The sequence below is a fragment of the Arachis hypogaea genome, chromosome 4 (genome assembly GCF_003086295.3).
Source record: "Arachis hypogaea cultivar Tifrunner chromosome 4, arahy.Tifrunner.gnm2.J5K5, whole genome shotgun sequence".
Taxonomy (NCBI): Eukaryota; Viridiplantae; Streptophyta; class Magnoliopsida; order Fabales; family Fabaceae; genus Arachis; species Arachis hypogaea.
The window spans coordinates 26,408,641-26,426,094 of NC_092039.1; the positions used below are offsets into that span (position 1 = coordinate 26,408,641).

Here is a 17,454-nt window from a genome sequence, read left to right on the forward strand (position 1 = left end):
ATCCAAAGAATTATCTTACTATGGTTCGGGGGAAATACTTGGATTTTAGTCCGGAAAGTGTAAGGTTGGCATTCAATTTGCCCATGATGCAAGGAGATGAACACCCTTACACTAGAAGGGTCAACTTTGATCAAAGGTTGGACCAAGTTCTCATAGTCATATGTGAAGAGGGCGCCCAATGGAAGAGAGATTCAAGAGGGAAGCCGGTTCAATTGAGAAGGCATGACCTCAAACCCGTGGCTAGAGGATGGTTGGAGTTTATCCAACGCTCAATCATTCCCACTAGCAACCGGTCCGAAGTTACCATAGACCGGGCTATCATGATTCATAGCATCATGATTGGAGAAGAAATAGAAGTTCATGAGGTTATAGCTCAAGAGCTTTATAAGGTGGCGGACAAGTCCTCTACCTTGGCAAGGTTAGCCTTCCCTCATCTCATTTGTCACCTCTGTTATTCAGTTGGAGTTGACATAGAGGGAGACATCCCTATTGATGAGGACAAGCCCATCACTAAGAAGAGGATGGAGCACACAAGAGACCCCACTCATCATGAGATCCCTGAGATACCTCAAGGGATGCACTTTCCTCCACAAAACTATTAGGAGCAACTAAACACCTCCCTAGGAGAATTGAGTTCCAACATGGGACAACTAAGGGTAGAGCATCAAGAACACTCCATCATCCTCCATGAAATTAGAGAAGATCAAAGAATCATGAGAGAGGAGCAACAAAGACAAGGAAGAGACATTGAGGAGCTCAAGCACTCCATAGGATCTTCAAGAGGAAGAAAGAGCCGCCATCACTAAGGTGGACCCGTTCCTTAATTTCCTTGTTCTTTATTTTCCCGTTTTTTGAATTTTAGTGCTTATGTTTATCTATGTTTGTGTCTTGTGATCATTAGTGTCTTAGTATCTATGCCTTAAAGTTATGAATGTCCTATGAATCCATCACCTTTCTTGAATTAAAATATGTTCTTAATTGAAAAAGAAAAAGAATTGCATGAATTTTGAATTTTATAACAGTTTAATTATTTTGATGTGGTGGCAATACTTTTGTTCTCTGAATGTATGCTTAAACAGTGCATATGTCTTTTGAATTTGTGGTTCATGAATGTTGGCTCTTGAAAGAATGATGAAAAAGGAGACATGTTACTGAGGATCTAAAAAATCATTAAAATGATTCTTGAAGCAAGAAAAAGCAATGAAAAAAAAAACGAAAAAAAGAAGAGGGAAGAAAAGAAAATGAAAATAGAGAAAAGAAAGAAATAAAGTTGTGATCCAAGGCAAAAAGAGTGCGCTTAAGAACCCTGGACACCTCTAATTGGGGACTCTAGCAAAGCTGAGTCACAATCTGAAAAGGTTCACCCAATTATGTGTCTGTGGCATGTATGTATCCGGTGGTAATACTGGAAGACAGAGTGCTTTGGGCCACGGCCAAGACTCAATAAGTAGCTATGTTCAAGAATCATCATACCTTACTAGGAGATTCAATGACACTATCTGGATTCTGAGTTCCTAAAGAAGCCAATCATTCTGAATTTCAAAGGATAGAGTGAGATGCCAAAACTGTTCAGAGGCAAAAAGCTAAAAGCCCCGCTCATCTAATTAATACTGATCTTCATGGATGCTTTTGGAATTCATTGCATATTCTCTTCTTTTTATCCTATTTTGATTTTCAGTTGCTTGGGGACAAGCAACAATTTAAGTTTGGTGTTGTGATGAGCGGATAATTTGTACGCTTTTTGGCATTGTTTTTAGTATGTTTTTGGTATGATCTAGTTAGTTTTTAGTATAAGTTAAAACTAGTTTTTAGTTAAAATTCACTTTTCTGGACTTTACTATGAGTTTGTGTGTTTTTCTGTGATTTCAGGTATTTTCTGGCATAAAAGCTGGCGTTTAACTCCAAGAAGAGTCTCTACACGAAAATGCTTCATTGCTCAGCCCAAGCACACACCAAGTGGGCCTGGAAGTGGATTTTTATGTCATTTACTCATTTCTGTAAACCTTAGGCTACTAGTTCTCTATAAGTAGGACCTTTTGCTATTGTATTTTCAATCTTTTTGATCACTTGAGATCTCTAGATCATCTTTGGACGTCTAGTTCTTAGATCATTGGGAGGCTGGCCATTCGGCCATGCCTAGACCCTGTACTTATGTATTTTCAAAGGTGGAGTTTCTACACACCATAGATTAAGGTGTGGAGCTCTGCTGTACCTCGAGTATTAATGCAATTACTATTGTTCTTCTATTCAATTCCGCTTGTTCTTGTTCTAAGATATCACTTGTTCTTCAACTTGATGAATGTGATGATCCGTGACACTCATCATCATTCTCACCTATGAACGTGTGACTGACAACCACCTCCGTTCTACCTTCGATTGGGTGAATATCTCTTGGATTCCTGATTGCACGATGCATGGTTGATCGCCTGACAACCGAGTGCTCGCCTGACAACCGAGCCAACCATTCCGTGAGATCAGAGTCTTCGTGGTATAGGCTAGAACTGATGGCGGCATTCAAGAGAATCCGGAAGGTCTAACCTTGTCTGTGGTATTCTGAGTAGGATTCAATGATTGAATGACTGTGACGTGCTTCAAACTCCTAGCAGGCGGGGCGTTAGTGACAAACGCAAAAGAATCACTGGATTCTATTCCGGCCTGACCGAGAACCGACAGATGATTAGCCATGCTGTGACAGAGCATAGGAACATTTTCACTGAGAGGATGGGAGGTAGCCACTGACAACGGTGAAACCCTTGCATAAGCTTGCCATGGAAAAGAGTAAGAAGGATTGGATGAAGACAGTAGGAAAGCAGAGAGACGGAAGGGAAGGCATCTTCATGCGCTTATCTGAAGTTCCTACCAATGAATTACATAAGTATCTCTATCTTTATCTTTATGTTTTTATGCGTTCATCACCATATCCATTTGAGTTTGCCTGACTAAGATTTACAAGATGACCATAGCTTGCTTCATACTAACAATCTCCGTGGGATCGACCCTTACTCGCGTAAGTTTTATTACTTGGATGACCCAGTGCACTTGCTGGTTAGTTGTGCGAAGTTATGTTAATGCCATGGTATTGAACACCAAGTTTTTGGGGTTCATGACCGGGGATTATGAGAGTTGTGAAAAGTATTGTTCACAATTTCACGCACCAGTTGGCATAACACTTTCTAACTCTATTTTTTGAAAAAAATTAGAATTGAGATTTAGAATTTAAAATTTAAAATAAAAAATTAAAAAATAAACTAATATTAATTAAAAAATATTATTAATATATAAAATATTAATCACTAAATATTTATGTATAAATATATATTACTAAGTATATACTCTTGTTTAAAATTTGAAGGAAGATTCTTATATTGGTCCAATAAATAAGTTATGGATCACAAAGTCACGAAACTCAATAGAGTATGAGCGAAAGGTTAGGAGGTTTATTAAATTTTTCTTTGAAAATAGTTTAGCTGAAGAAAATGTATGCCTTTGTTTGAAGTATAGTTTTAGAAAAAAAAGTGATAATGAGTGAGATGTACGATCACTTGATATGTAGCCAATTTTCGAAAGAATATACACTTTGGTTTGAACATGGAGAGACTGTGGTAGGGGAGCCTAATAGTAATGCCTCAAATAGCGATGCTTCAAATGCTTTTGATGATTTGCTTAACCATGATTCTATTTATGACATGCTCGGAGATGCTCTTGGGACTAATATGCATTGGACAAATAAAGTATCATTAGTGTCAGATGAATTTATTGATGGAGTTAAAAAAGTGATGTCAGATGTAATTCAAGAACAACATAATGTAGAGGAGTTTGAAGAGCTGGCAAAACACGAAGAACTATCTTTGTATAAAGGGTGTACGAGATATTTAAGATTGTCCTTTTTGGTGAAGATGTATCATATTAAGTGTCTATGTCGGATGACTAATAAGGCAATGTCAATAATATTTGAATTCTTACATAATGCATTTGAACATGCAGAGATTCAGAGTTCATTTTATGAAGCGAAGAAAACTATCTTGAAACTTGGTATGAATTATGAGAAGATACATTTAATTCCTGAACTATTTCATGTTGTATTAGGGTGAAGATAAAGTGAGAGAAATATGTAAAGTTTGCAATAAGTCTAGATGGAAATTAGATAAAAAAGGTGGTAAGATTCAAAAATCAAATGGTGCAAATATTAGGAAGAAGGTGCCTGCTAAAGTTCTTTGTTACTTTTCACTAAAACCTCGTTTGCAAAGGTTATTTTTGTCTTCAAAGATAGTTGAGGCTGTGAGATGGCATGATGTGGCTCCTAAGGAAGATAGTGTAATGACGCATCCTAGAGATTTAAAAGCTAGAAAGATGTTTGATTTAAGAAACACTTTATTCACAGAGGAGCCATGAAATGTACATTTGGCATCAGCTACTGATGATATTAATCTCTACCGTAGTATGAATGCAAATTCTAGTACCTGGCTGGTTATTCTCATTCCTTACAACGCTCCTTCTTAGATCAGTATGAACTGAACATCTTTTATTCTTTCAATGATAATTCCTAAAAAAAGATGCCAGAAAATAATATAGATGTCTACTTACAATTGTTGATTGAAAAGTTAAAAGAGCTATGGAATGTCGACTATAAGTGACTTTCCTGGATTAGAAATGCTCTCTGGGTAGAAGATATACACTGGACTTACTTGTCTATCTTGTAACTTTGACTATGTTCCTTTCCAACTTCCTCGTAGTAGAAAACCATGTTTCATAGGACATCATCATTTTCTTAATCGAAGGCATCGATTTAGATTGAATCGGGTTTGATTTAATAGAGAGCAAGAATTTTACAATCCACCGAGGAGGTTATCTGGTCTTGATATACTTGAACAAGTCAAGGACATCAATGTCACATTTGGTAGAAAAGAAAAGGCAAAATTTAGGAGAAAAAGAAAACATGGTAAGCGTGCTATAGAAGGCGCTAAGCAATGGAAAAAGAAAAGCATTTTTTTGAACTTTTCTATTAAAAGTATAACCTATTGTGTCACAATCTTGATGCGATGCATATAAAAAAAATTACGTGATAATATGATATACACGTTGTTAAATGATAACACCAAGTCAAAAGACTACCTCAGTGCTCGAAAAGATCTTAAAGCTTTAGGCTATAAACAGGATGTTTGGCCATATGAAAATGGAAAGTATGCTCGAACTATCTTTACATCGACTAACAAAGGTAATAAGGCTTTTCTATCAACTTTAAGAAATATAAGTATGTTAGATAGGTATTCAAACAACATATCTAGGTGCATTGATATTGACAACCTTAAGATAAATGGGATGCGAAAAAGCCATGATAATCACATATTGATGATACAATTGCTACCATAGGCCATGCGAACAAGTTTGCCTAATGAAGTTACAGTAATCTTGATTGAATTGTGCTCGTTCTTTACAAACTTATGTGATAAAAGATTGATTATTAAGGATTTAGACAAGTTACAAGATCAAATTGTGCTCATCCTATGCTACATGGAGATGATACTTTCTCCATCTTTTTTTACAGTTATGATTCATTTTGTGGTTCACCTTGTTAAAGAAGTTAGTTTGGAGGTCCTGTACATTACCGGTGGATGTATCCGATAGAAAGGTAAAATGGATAAATTTCTTTACCTTAATTTTAAAATAGTGTATAATTTTCTTATTAATATTGATAGTTTTGGCTTAATTAATAGGTACTTAGGATAACTAAAATCTTATGTGTGTAACAAATCATAACCCGAGGGCTCTATTGCTGAAGGTTATCTTATGCAAGAGATCCTTACATTTTGTTCAAGATACATGGACAATATTGAGACAATATGAAATCGACATAAGCGTGTTGGTAATGAGCCTACCCAAATAGATCCCAATTCATAGATATCCAAGCTGTTTTCTCAAGTTGGAGAATCAAATACTTGTTTTACATATTTTACTTTATCACCAATTAAGAAGAGGCAGGGTCATAGACATGTTTTGACAAGCTGTCGTGCAATCGATGACTATCTTAGAGATTATAGAGATATCATGAAAAAAAATTAAGAAGCCGAAAAAGGGATACTACTGAGATAGACAAGAAGATTCATAAAAAAATTGTTGATTGGTTCTTTAATCATGTAAGAAAAATTGCACTTAATTTTATTTTTTATTTTTGCAATATAGCCATGAATAACACAAGCATGTTAATGTACTTTTAGATTTATAATTATCTCAACAAACTTTCTGATATAGATAAAGACATTCTTATCAGTATTTCTCAAGGATCATATGACCAAACAAAAAGGTTCTCTTCATACGATGTTAATGGATATAAATTTCAAACTTTGGCAAGGAATCGGATAATGGATTAAAAACTCAGAATACCGGAGTCTTTGGTAAATTTAGAAGATGAAGTTACTCAAATATAAAGATACCTAAATGAACTTTGATACGTACCTTATTGTGAAAGATTGGTAGACATCATTAAGTTTTTTTACAATGGCTTTTACAATTCTCTTGTTTAATTGTCAATAGACAAACACAATTAGTCCTTGAGGAATCAAAAAGGACAATTTGAATTTTTTATTTGTAAACTTTACAAGACTCATACATATTGATAAACATGAAGATGACGAGACATATATTAAAATTTTTGAAACTCAAATGTTATATTATGTGGATGTTGAGAAGGAAAAAGGATGGTGCATACTAATTCACTTGAAGGCAAGAGATACATGGATGCAGATGATATAGGTGAAGATAACAAAAAAATTACAGTATCCAATGATAATTATCCACCACAAGACTAAAAGTCTTTTTTTAGATGAAAATATAAATATAAAGTTGACGAAGATAGTTATAGATGATATTTTTTAAATTCTATCCTCAATGAAAACTACGATGAGAAATATGCTTGTGTAAAAGATATTGAAGTTTGTGTAAGTAATGACAAAATAATTTCTAAAATGTGAACCTATACATAATTAGTATTCTCTGTTTTAAATAATATAGTTTTCTCTTATTTCTTTTATGTTTTTATAGGTATGAAGAGAACAAGGCTAATATAAAAATATCAAGGTCCTCAACAACATAGATCATCCAATATTTAAAGAAGAATTATGATTGAATTGTTAGCTTTACATGTTTAGATCAAGTTAAAACTTTTTTAATTTACATCTTATGGATTATGACTATTTAAAACTCGTAGAATTCAACTTTTGAAATATATTATTGTTATTTTTCTAAAACTTGTGGAATTGAGTTTGGATTTGTTGAAATACAATGCTATTTTTGGATAATTCAACTTTTGATAATAGAAATAAATTATTATTTTGTTGGTAGATATGTATAAATTATTATTTATAATAAAGAAAATTTTAATGTTGGAGAGATTATGAAAGTTTAAAACAATCACTAAATACATAAAAAAAGCTGTCACATTAATTAGTAATCTAGTGATGGTTTCAAATGCTGAAAATTTCATGACAATTTAAAATAGTCACAAAATATAAAAAAAAATGGTCACAAAATTTAGTAATTTAATGACAGTTTTAAAACGTTACGAAATACAATATAAAAAATATCTTGACAAGTGTTATAAATTAGTGATGGTTTTATATTTCAAAAACAGTCACAAACAGTTTAGTAACACTCCTCACTCCTTACCAATGGTGATCTAAAACTGTCACTATATCAACGGATAACATTCAAATCCATGATTTTTTTTAATCGTTGTAAAAATATTTAGTGACGATTAAAACAGTCGACAAATATTAAAAAATTCCAAAAATACTATTTTATTGTAATGTTATTACTTCTCACCAAATAAATTATTTTAACATATACTACTGGAAATAATTATAATTATAATTAAGGGATATTATTTTCTGCAATAAATGACTAATGTTTATAAGAAACAATGTTTTATTAGAAGTTATGTTTGACAGAGAATACATGTTAATTTAGAAAAAAATATTTTATTATTATTAAATGTTAGATACTTAGATTTTTAAATAAAGAGAAAAAATACACGGTACTTGGCTAGAAATATATGTGTGTGCGCACATAGAAGTTATGTTTGACAGAGAATAATTGTTTATTATATGATTTGTGGCATAATTAATATCATTCTTAAAAAATGTAATTTTAAGAACAAAATTCAACCTGAGATAAAAACAATAGTTATAAGTTTATATTTTTTAATTTAATTGTCAACAAACTATTATGAAAAATAAAACATTAATTCTAAAATAAATATAATGAGATGGTATAACAAAATTTAGAGAATATATAATTTTCTTTTTTCAAGAGATAGTTCAAATTCTACTCTTATTTCTTCTATTTATATAAATAAAATAAGAGATATAATTAAATATATACTTTTAGTTTTATCTATATTATTTACTATTTTAGGGAAAATGCTAATACAAAATTAATTTCTTAAGGATTATAATGAAGTTTCATTTTTCTTTAACAAATTATTGCAATTGTTTAAAGTTAAGATAATAAATCATAAAGTATATCATAATAAAGTTTTATTGGATTTTGTATGCTTGGTATAAAGCCATGAAGTAATAAAAGCTAATTTATTTTTTAACTTAAATAACACTACATCTTTTTTTTTAGAAAGTATATCTTTTATATTAAAATGTAAAAAATAATTAAACAAATACTGCTAATAATTTATCATATATATATATAGGGATTAAGAAATTTTCTTTAATTTCATAGTGTCCAGCTATTTTTTTCTTTAAATCTCCTTTTTCATATTCAAAGGAAAAAATTCATTGTTAAAACTTAAACTCATGACCATTGATTAAAACTTATTATCTTGACGATCTCATAGTATAGTGTTTGAAAAACAAAATTAAGGTATTAGCAAAAGAGAAATTTTTTGGGTCAGTAATTTTTAATATTTTTTGTTATTATTTAATTAGTATAAATATTAAATTATTTTTAATAAATAAATTTTATTAATTTATGTGTGTAAAGTGTAAATTTTTAAAAAATATGGATATAAACTATATTTATTTATGTGTTCAAACTTTGATAAATATAGGTGAAAATTATATATTTTTTATGTACAAATTTATATAAATTTGGGTACAAATTATTATTACTCAAGTACTGGCAAAAAATAATAATATTTATTGATCATGTAGTATTATTCTTATAACAAATGCTATATACATACTAAAATCAGTCATTATGTATTTGTGTAAAAATATTTGTGTATAAGGTGAAATTCGAATCAAATATTATTTAAGCGAACTAATATATTAACTAACAGACAAAGCTAAATTGATTAATTTTAATATACACTATTATTTAAATTTGTTTAAACAGTTTAGAAAGAATAATTGACGAAAATAATATGAAGGTTGTAGAAGGCTTAGAGAAAGGGGGGTTGAATCTATGACTTTCGTTTACTTTAATGAAATAACCCTTTTACTTGCAATCTGAATCTGTTTGAACTCAGCAGCGAAAAATTTATGAGATAATTTTATTTTGTCTCATGAATATCAAAAAACAAAATAGAGCAAAGAAGAGAGAAGCTGACACCATTATGTATCCTGGTTAGGTTGCCTTGTGCAATGCAACCTATGTCCAGTCTCCACCACTGTTATTTTCACTATAGTTAAAATATTACATACACCAATTCCACAGGATTGACACAATCCTTTCACACTCATTTTCTAACCTAACTTGACTTGGTTATGCTAATATCTAACTCTTCACTCTTAGTGCTAACCCAACTAAGAAAGGGGTACCTCACATGTACAAGATACAAGACATAGACTTAACCTAAAGAAATCTGAAATAACTCTAGGCTTTTCTCTCAAGTGTTTCTCTCTGCCTCTTTTCACTCATAGGCTCTTTCAATGACTCTCTCATTTAGCCTTTTATCTCATGAAATTATATAAAGATAAACATTAAAAAGAGAATTACAATATGTAAAACATGAAGGAGATTGATGCTTCAACAACCTCTTTGCTATGTGATAAACCAGACTTGCTTGCCTCTGATTTAGTTCCTGATTTTGGCGGAATGCTTCTTTGACTAGGAAGCACTGTCCAAGTTGATGAACTTCTTCAGAGAACTCTTCTCAGAACATGAGTCTCAAAAGACTGGTTATCTCTCTTTAGCCTCTGAATAGTGAGCCAAATTCTTTTGTATCTCCTTGCATGTTGCTGAGTTGCTCTCTCTCCTAGGTCAACTCTCGAGCTTTGCACTACACCAACCCCCATCTCACTTTTTTCCATTAATCCTCAAAATAGGAACTTTGGTTTTGACCTCCTCATGTTGACCAAAAGCCACATAATCAGCAGAAACAAATATTTTCAATAGTAAGCCCAGATCTTGGCCATTGAAACACAACTTGGTCCCCAAGACACACTTATGACCGTAGATGCATAGCAGTGAAGAACAGAGATCATCTTTCCCATGTATTTCATTTCGGACTGGTAGAGAGTTGGAAAGAAGAGAAGAAAGCAATATGCATGCAATAGAAAATATGTTACCTTTAACCTTTGCCTTAGCTTGATTTGGTTTGGTTTTTTCTGATTTGACCTCAACCTTTTTGCCTAGCCTTCTCTTTCTTTCTTCTTCTGTGAATAGCTTAGGAACTAAGAACTCTCTTACTTCTGTGATTTTTGACCAAGAGGAAAAAGTGAACGTTGCTTTTGGTGAAAGAAAATGAGAGGGAACAACTCGGAGTGATGGATACGGGCTTGGATTGGTTTGATTCATGCAACCTATTTGATTTTCTTGGCCATCTGATTTCATTTCTTTGATTTTTTCTGGCTTCTTTTTTATTTGTAGTCCATCAGCCTTGTTTTTGTTTTCAATCAATTTGGGCTGCCTTAGTATATTAATTTTGGCCTGCAACACTTAACCAAATTCAATTAAAACTAATTGGATAATTAGCCTAATAATCTAATGTTTGTCATCATCAATTATATTAGTTAATTTCTTAACTCAACAATCTCCCCCTTGATGACAAACATAATTAAACAATGATAAAAAAGAAATGAATTTGAGTAAGGTTAAAAAACTTACTTTTGAATGATGTTGCTTTTGTGTTACTCCCCCTTTCCTTTCCATGAGTAGCTCCCCCTAAATTTATTCTCTCCTCTTTGTTCCTATTTTACATTGTACTTATAGAAAGCACAATAGAGAGCTGCATATAATTAAACTTTGACTAAGGAAGTTTAAACAACTAGCAACACCAAACCAGCCCAAAATACAGCATGTCATGTTAGCACTTTTTGAAAAAATTATTTCAGAAAATGATCATGCTTTAACCAAGATATAACATTAAGACTGGAATCAATATAACATAGAAGCAATTTCCAAAATTTATTTCAAAAAAATCACAGTAGTATCAAATTTTGCAAATCAAATTTTTATGCCAGCAACATTATAGCAACTGCAATTAATAACCAAAAAAATAAACAAATATTCACATTTCTACTGTTCATGCGCTATTACTCCCCCTTTTGTCATCAAGGGTGGAAAATAGTCAAACTCAAGTAAACAAAAAACAACACCATATAATCTGCAAGAGAGTGTCAATGCACAGTCTAAAACATCAAATTAATTTAAAGTAAAGGCAGCAGTTGTTAAAGTATTACAGTCATTCGGAATAACAAACAGAAGTTCAAAAGTAACAAGAGAGACAGTTTTCATGAGACAAAAGTGAACAGACAGCAGCAGCTTCATGAGACAAATCTAGGCATCTGAACCAGTTCCCTCCGAATCAGCTTCCTCTTCAGCATCAGAGGCATGATCTTCATCTCGTTGAAGATTATCAATGAACTTCATAAATACAGCTACTCTATCCCTTGATTTTTGGAGGAAATGATCATGTTTGCTTGCTAGCTTTCTTTGTTCCTTACTCATGGCAATCATATGATTGGATTGGGAGACAAATTCTTGGACCACATCTCTAACAATATTAAACAGAGCAAATTTTTATCCAGTAGAGATGGAAGTGCCTTCAGTAGAAGGAGGAGGAGATTCCTTAGGAATGAACTCATCTTTATCATCATCTAGAACTATCATCTCAGAACGAGTAGGTCCTTTATGCTATTTCACTGAACCACCCCCTTTTAGATATGAATGTCTATTTTCACAATCCTCATTGGACAAGTCAACCCCAAAATGCTAAAAAATACAAGTTAGAAACATGGCATAGGGAAGGGCTTTTTCTTTCACACTTCTAACAGAGTCAAACATGTATCTAACCATCAAATCAGCAAAGGAAATTTCTATTTTAGTGAGCAGGGCATACAAAATAAGAGTGTCAGTATAATATACCCTTTGATATGAACTACTTTGAGGAAGTATGATGTGGTTCACTGATGAGCGGATAATTTATACGCTTTTTGGCATTGTTTTTAGATAGTTTTTAGTAAGTTCAAGCTACTTTTAGGGATGTTTTCATTAGTTTTTATGTTAAATTCACATTTCTGGACTTTACTATGAGTTTGTGTGTTTTTCTGTGATTTCAGGTAAATTCTGGCTGAAATTGAGGGACTTGAGCAAAACTCTGAAAAAAGGCTGACAAAAGGACTGCTGATGCTGTTGGAATCTGACATCCCTGCACTCAAAATTAATTTTCTGGAGTTACAGAACTCCAAATGGCGCGCTCTCAACGGCGTTGGAAAGTAGACATCCAGAGCTTTCCAGCAATATATAATAGTCCATACTTTATTCGGAAATTGACGACGTAACTTGGCGTTGAACGCCAAGTACATGCTGCTGTCTGGAGTTAAACGCCAGAAAAACGTCATGATCCGGAGTTGAACGCCCAAAACACGTCAAAACTTGGAGTTCAACTCCAAGAAAAGTCTCAGCTCGTGGATAGATCAAGTTCAGCCCAAACATACACCAAGTGGGCCCCGGAAGTGGATTTATGCATCAATTACTTACTCATGTAAACCCTAGTAGCTAGTCTAGTATAAATAGGATAAGTTACTATTGTATTAGACATCTTTTGACAGTTTAATCTCTTGACTGTTTAGCCTTTGATTATTCGGTCTCTTGATCACTCAAGGGGGCTGGCCATTCGGCCATGCCTGAACCTTTTACTTATGTATTTTCAACAGTGGAGTTTCTGCACACCATAGATTAAGGGTGTGGAGCTCTGCTGTACCTCAAGTTTCAATACAATCACTATTACTTTTTATTCAATTCTCTTTTATTCTTATTCCAAGATATACGTTGCACTTAACTTTGATGAATGTGATGATCCGTGACACTCATCATCATTCTCACCTATGAACGCGCGTGATTGACAACCACTTCCGTTCTACTCTAGGCCGGGCGCATATCTCTTAGATTCCCCAACAGAATCTTCATGGTATAAGCTAGATAGATGGCGGCATTCATGAGGATCCAGAAAGTCTAACCTTGTCTGTGGTATTCCGAGTAGGATCCTGGGAATCCGAAAAGTCTAACCTTGTCTGTGGTATTCCGAGTAGGATTCCAGTATTGAATGACTGTGACGAGCTTCAAACTCCTGAAGGCTGGGCGTTAGTGACAAACGCAAAAGAATCAATGGATTCTATTCCAACCTGATTGAGAACCGACAGATGATTAGCCGTGCTGTGACAGAGCATAGGAATGTTTTCACTGAGAGGACGGGATGTAGCCATCAACCAAGGGTGATGCCTCCAGACGATTAGCCGTGCAGTGACAGCGCATAGGATCATTTTCCCGAGAGGATTGAAAGTAGCCACCAATGATGGTGATGCCCTACATACCGCTTGCCATGGAAAGGAGTAAGAAGGATTGAAGGAAGAGTGAGTAGTGAAGTAGAGTTTCAAGAGGAGCACAGCATCTCCATACACCTATCTGAAATTCTCACTATTGATTTACATAAGTATTTCTATCCCTTTTTATTTTCTATTTTATTATTAATTTTCGAAACCATAAACCAATTTAATCTGCCTAACTGAGATTTACAAGGTGACCATAGCTTGCTTCATACCAACAATCTCTGTGGGATCGACCCTTACTCGCGTAAGGTTTATTACTTGGACGACCCAGTACACTTGCTGGTTAGTTGAACGGAGTTGTGAATTCAACTGGTGCCATAATAATGATTTCATACAAGTACAAAAGAATATGGATCACAATTTCGTCCACCATGTTTTGGCGCCGTTGCCGGGGATTGTTCGAGTATGGACAACTGACAGTTCATCTTGTTGCTCAGATTAGGTAATTTTCTTTTCAAAAAAATCTTTTTCAAAATTTTTCGTTTCTTTTTCGTTTTTCTAATAATGTTTTCAAAAAAAAATTAAAATAAAAATACAAAAAAATTAGAAAATCATAAAAATCAAAAATATTTTGTGTTTCTTGTTTGAGTCTTGTGTTAATTTTTAAGTTTGGTGTCAATTGCATGCTTTTAAAATTTTTCTTGCATTTTTTCAAAAATTCCATGCATTCATAGTGTTCTTCATGATCTTCAAGTTGTTCTTGACAAAGTCTTCTTGTTTGATCTTGATGATTTCTTGTTTTGTGTTGTTTGTTGTTTTTCATGTGCACTTTTGCATTCATATTTTCCATGCATTAAAGATTTCTAAGTTTGGTGTCTTGCATGTTTTCTTTGCATCAAAAATTTTTCAAAATTATGTTCTTGATGTTCATCATGATCTTCAAAGTGTTCTTGGTGTTCATCTTGACATTCATAGTGTTCTTGCATGCATTATGTGTTTGATCCAAAATTTTCATGTTTTGGGTCATGTTTGTGTTTTTCTTTCTCATAATTAAAAGTTTCAAAAATAAAAAAAATATCTTTTCCTTATTTTTCTCAAAATTTTCGAAAATTTGAGTTGACTTAGTCAAAAATTTTAAAAATTAGTTGTTTCTTGCAAGTCAAGTCAAATTTTCAATTTTAAAAATCTTATCTTTTCAAAACTTTTTCAAAAATTAAATCTTTTCCTTTTTTCTTATTAATTTTCGAAATTTTTTTTAAAATATTTTTCAAAATCTTTTTCTTATCTTTTACATCATAGTTTTGAAAATTAGCTAATAATTAATGTGATTGGTTCAAAAATTTAAAGTTTGTTACTTTCTTGTTAAGAAAGGTTCAATCTTTAAGTTCTAGAATCTTATCTTGTAGTTTCTTGTTAGTTAAGTCAATTTTAAAATTAAATCTTTTTATCTTTTATCTTATCTTTTTCAAAAATTTTATCTTTTTCAAAATTTGATTTCAAAATATCTTATCTAACTTCTTATCTTCTTATTTTTTTCAAATTTGATTTCAAATCTTTTTCAATCAACTAACTAACTTTTGTTGTTTGTTTCTTATCTTTTTCAAAACCACCTAACTACTTTTCCCTCTTCAATTTTCGAAAATACCTCTCTCTTTTTCAAAAATTATTTTTAATTAATTAATTGTTTTAAATTTTAATTTCAATTATATTTTATCTTTAATTTTCAAAAAATACTAACCCCTTTTTCAAAATTATTTTCGAAATTCTCCCTCTCTTTTCTTATTCTATTTAATTATTTATTTACTAACACTTCTCTTCACCTCTCTTCATCTAAAAATCTGAACTCATTATATCCCTTGTGTTTGGATTCTTCTCCCCTTTCGTCTTCTACTAACATAAGGGAATATCTATACTGTGACATAGAGGATTCCTCTTTCTTTTCTTGTTTTCTTCTCTTTCATATGAGCAGGAACAGGAAAAAAAGGTACTCTTGTTAAAATTGATCCAGAGCCTGAAAGGACTCTGAAGAGAAAATTAAGAGAAACTAAATTACAACAATCCAGGAACAACCTTTCAGAAATTTTCGAACAAGAGAAGGAGATGGCAGCCGAAAATAATAATAATGCAAGGAGAATGCTTGGTGACTTCACAAAGCCAACGTCCATGTTTGATGGAAGAAGCATCTCCATTCCTGCCATTGGAGCCAATAACTTTGAGCTGAAACCTCAGCTAGTTGCCTTAATGCAACAAAACTGCAAGTTTTATGGACTTCCATCTGAAGATCCTTATCAGTTTTTAACTGAGTTCTTGCAGATCTGTGAGACTGTAAAGACGAATGGAGTTGATCTTGAAGTCTACAACTCATGCTTTTCCCTTTTGCTGTAAGAGACAGAGCTAGAATATGGTTGGATTCACAACCTAAGGATAGCCTGGACTCTTGGGATAAGCTGGTCACTGCCTTCTTGGATAAATTCTTTCCTCCTCAAAAGCTGAGCAAGCTAAGAGTGGATGTTCAAACCTTAAAACAAAAAGATGGTGAATCCCTCTATGAAGCTTGGGAAAGATACAAGCAGCTGACCAAAAGATGTCCATCTGGCATGTTTTTAGAATGGACCATATTAGATATATTCTATTATGGTCTCTCTGAATTTTCAAAAATGCCATTGGATCATTCTGCAGGTGGATCTATTCACCTAAAGAAAACGCCTGAAGAGGCTCAAGAACTCATTGACATGGTTGCAAACAACCAATTCATGTACACTTCTGAGAGAAATTCCGTGAATAATGGAATACCTCAGAAGAAAGGAGTTCTTGAAATTGATGCTCTGAATGCCATATTGGCTCAGAACAAAGTGTTGACTCAACAGGTCAACATGATCTCTCTAAATCTGAATGGATGGCAACATGCATCCAACAGTACTAGAGAGGCAGCTTCTGAAGAAGCTTATGATCCTGAGAACCCTGCCATGGCAGAGGTTAATTACATGGGTAAACCTTATGGAAACACCTATAACTCATCATGGAGAAATCATCCAAATTTCTCATGGAAGGATCAACAAAAGCCTCAACAAGGCTTTAACAATGGTGGACGCACTAGGCTGAGCAATAGCAAACCATATCCATTATCTTCTCAGCAACAAACAGATAATTCTGAACAAAACACTTCTAATTTAGCCAATATTGTCTCTGATCTGTCAAAGGCCACTTTCAGTTTCATGAATGAAACAAGATCCTCCATCAGAAATCTGGAGGCACAAGTGGGCCAGCTGAGTAAGAAAGTCATTGAAACTCCTCCCAGTATTCTCCCAAGCAACACAGAAGAGAATCCAAAAGGAGAGTGCAAGGCCATTGATGTGATCAATATGGCCGAATGCACAAGGGAGGAGGAGGACGAAAATCCTAGTGAGGAAGACCTCCTGGGACGTCCTTCAAACAAGAAGGAGTTCCCTATTAAGGATCCAAAGGAATCTGAGGCTCATACAAAGACCATAGAGATTCCATTAAATCTCCTTCTGCCATTCATGAGCTCTGAAGACTATTCTTCCTCTGAAGAGGATGAAGATGTAACTGGGGAGCAAGTTGCTCAATATTTAGGAGCTATCATGAAGCTGAATGCCAAGTTGTTTAGTAATGAGACTTGGGAAAGTGAACCTCCCTTGCTCATTAGTGAACTAGATTCTTGGATTCAGAAAACTTTACCTCAAAAGAAACAAGATCCTGGCAAGTTCTTAATACC

The 17,454-nt window shown here is 33.3% G+C and overlaps 1 non-coding gene and 1 pseudogene across 1 annotated transcript; one reads left to right on the forward strand and one right to left on the reverse strand.

Annotated features, from left to right (window-relative positions):
- LOC140184078 (uncharacterized) overlaps positions 1 to 4,091 on the forward strand; it is a 152,892-nt pseudogene extending 148,801 nt beyond the window's left edge.
- A 12,122-nt stretch (positions 4,092 to 16,213) lies between these two features.
- On the reverse strand, positions 16,214 to 16,317 carry LOC112798670 (small nucleolar RNA R71). The gene has a single exon (XR_003200271.1). It is a non-coding gene; the product is annotated as a small nucleolar RNA R71 (small nucleolar RNA).
- Positions 16,318 to 17,454: the final 1,137 nt, after the last annotated feature.